The 3,016-nt window shown below is 36.0% G+C and overlaps 1 protein-coding gene across 1 annotated transcript in view; it reads right to left on the minus strand.

The window, feature by feature from the left end:
• The window catches only part of LOC117114750, a 12,136-nt gene extending 11,312 nt beyond the window's left edge, over positions 1-824 (minus strand). The window contains exon 1 of the mRNA XM_033258441.1: positions 553-824. The gene's annotated coding sequence lies outside the window, so the exon portion shown is untranslated. The remainder of the gene's footprint in view (positions 1-552) is intronic.
• Positions 825-3,016: the final 2,192 nt, after the last annotated feature.

A 3,016-nucleotide genomic window follows, 5' to 3' on the forward strand; every position in this document is an offset into this window, starting at 1 on the left:
TATATCTGGGCTATGTGGGCTAAATCATATGGGTCCCACATGGAACTTGGGTGCAGAATCCGGAGGTTTCCTCAAGGATTGCACATATGGTACCCATATAGATCTGCATATGGGCACCATATGGGTCCCTTATGGGCTTGTTACCTGGGGCTACCGGGCCGCCATTGCAAAACAGCCCCTCCACGAAACACGAGCCGTGGAGTCACCAAAATTACCAGGTACGCTCAAGACACAAGAAAACTCAAATCCTACAAGCCTAAAATGCTGGCGAGGTGGATTAAGCGTAAGGAGATAGCGCCAAAATACAGGCAGTTCGCCCGAATCCGAGAAAGGAATAATTTTAGGACGAATGCTCGTCAAAGTAACTAGGTCAGCTACTGACACATAGGCCTACGCATATCTCTTCCCCGTCAAAAAAAAAAAAAAAAGTTTGCACTCCCAAGTCTAAATCCTCGTCGCCATTGTAGAGCTTGCTAGGCTCCACAGTAATTCATTACTACTTAAACTACCCTAGTAATTAGAAGACTAAAAGTGCCCAGGCCCGTGACTCACCATTGTCTGATTCAGGGATGTCCCTCTGAATAGCGTAAGTCCGGGCTGAGTTCTCCGTATTCCGCTCGCTGTGTTTACGAGAGGTCAAACAATAGCCTGAGGGTGCCAAGTAGGCTTCGCAAGGTCGCGAACCGGCCAAATTTGGCCGGTTCGTCAAGTAGCCTCTTTGCCAGATGGTAATGTAATTACACGCAATCCGACGGCGTTTATACTACACACATAACTTTGGCGGGCTGAGAATGCGGATATTGGTGTGTTGTATAAACGGGCCCCTAGTCTCCAAGTGCGGCTCTCGGCGTCTCCGGTCTCAGAAAGCGTGGTCCGTGACATCACGGGGTCAGAGGTCAGGTTTGTTTACAAATAGTCCAGGCACTGGCACTACAGTGTATACGGGGTGTTTTTGGTGTGATCTGTCCAAGTACAGCTACGGTATGTGGATGAATTGTTATGGTGACTAACACTTAAATAATTTAGCATCAATAATATTGTACTAAATACAATAATGACAGTACTACACAAGATGTAGAAGCAAATAAATTCACATCACGATCATCATCACGATCCAAATATAGGCCTAGGCTAGACTGTGCTAGACTAGAGAGCAAGGAAGAGACGACATACCTACCTTACCCGAGAGGACATACCTACCTTACCCAAAGAGAAAGGCCTAAGCCTAGCCTACATAGAAATGCAATTTTATTCATAGTTTGCACTTTTCTTTTGTCATTCGTTTTCAATAAAGTATATATTAAAATAAATATCCTTGTTTTTCCTCTTTCTACGTATTTTGTACTGATGTTCCGATGGAAGAAATTCTGACGCTTGCATTACTTATTCAAGTGCTTGTGTGTGTAGAAAGTTACTCTCAATTGAGGGTAGTATTGATTGGAGGCAATGGGCATCTTATGATAATTATACTTATTAATTTAATTATAAACTTGTTTTAGTAAGTAATTACAGTATATTGCAATTTTAAAAAATGAATTTATATGGTTTTTGTACGTAGCATTTAGAATTATATAATAAAATACACTAAATCACTGGTGATTTCAAATGCGTTTCATAGCTGGTTCTGTGCTGTGCACTTGCTGTGATTGTGAAAAATGAGGTGCAATAGACGGAGAACTACAAATTGAAGAACATTATAAAACAAAAACAACTATAAGCTTTCATTTAGGTAGTGAACTTTTTTTATATTTAATGTTCAAAATTTATATATAATTATATCATTAATGCAAAGAGGTTTAGAGACAGAAGATTCTTTTATTGCCACTTGTGAAAAAATTGAAATGTAAAATTCTTTTTCCTGATGCTTATACAAGATATATATATATATATAATAAAAATTCCACGGTTAGTAACGTTACATTTTTAGAAAATTAGATATCTGGATTAACCCTTACAACAAAATGAATGCACCTAAAGTACTAGCTTTGATACCATAGGTACATCCTCCCTAGATCTACAACATACAGCAAAATAAAAAAAATTCAAACCAGCATTTGGGGTTGTCATGGTAACACTTTTATTCGGTTAGTAACGTTAGAAAAAAAGGACATGGTTAAAAACTTAGTGTCTTTGGACAAAAAGTTTCCTCAAATGGAACATACTAGAAACAAAGTGTCATATTTATTTTATTACTAGATTGATGACAAATAATTTACCACATATTTTTTTATATTCTGACTCATCATTTTTTAATGAGACTAATTAATCATGGATAGTAACGTTACGGTTAGTAACGTTACAGTTTGTCCATCACAGGAAATCTGTGGTATGTCATGTCTCATTTAACATTTTAACTTAAAAAATGTATGTTCACAAAGTCAGTAAAAATATAAAAAACAACACTTTGAGTCTAGAAAGTGTTTAACACTAAACAGAATGTATTATTTCCACTTTAGCCTTCTACCAGCCCAAATTTGTAAATTTTACACCTCAAAAATAACTAGGCTCTCAATACAAACATATTTACAAGTAACTGTTAATTATTTTTTAGTGAAAAGTTCAATTCACTGTACTTGGTTTTTCTTGAGGATATTTCCCGTACGATTAAAATCGTAACGGTACTGGGTTTGGTCTACAGGAGCTCGTGTTTCGTACAGGTCATACCATTCATAGAAAAAGCCTTTAATGGTGAAAGCGTACCTGTCATTAGCCATAGTAGCCTAGGTCAATACATACCACCGGCTGTATAAAATTTATTATAAAATTGAAAATGTTAATCATATTATTATAGTAGTGATACTATGTACACGTTTTAATTATTGTTATTTATTCATTAACGTTATTATATTAATACTTAAATTTAATGTATTGTTAAAGTATGAATTACTATGTCCATGTTAAATTACTCTTTCTATTAAAATTGTTTATTTAAATAATATAGTAATAGGCATAGCCGAGGTCTAGCCTAGACTAACCTAGGCCTAAATAAGCAAATGACTATATGAGTGTATAAAAT

The sequence above is a fragment of the Anneissia japonica genome, unplaced genomic scaffold, assembly GCF_011630105.1.
Source record: "Anneissia japonica isolate Jap-2015-1 unplaced genomic scaffold, ASM1163010v1 scaffold65_len388318_cov190, whole genome shotgun sequence".
Classification (NCBI taxonomy): domain Eukaryota; kingdom Metazoa; phylum Echinodermata; class Crinoidea; order Comatulida; family Comatulidae; genus Anneissia; species Anneissia japonica.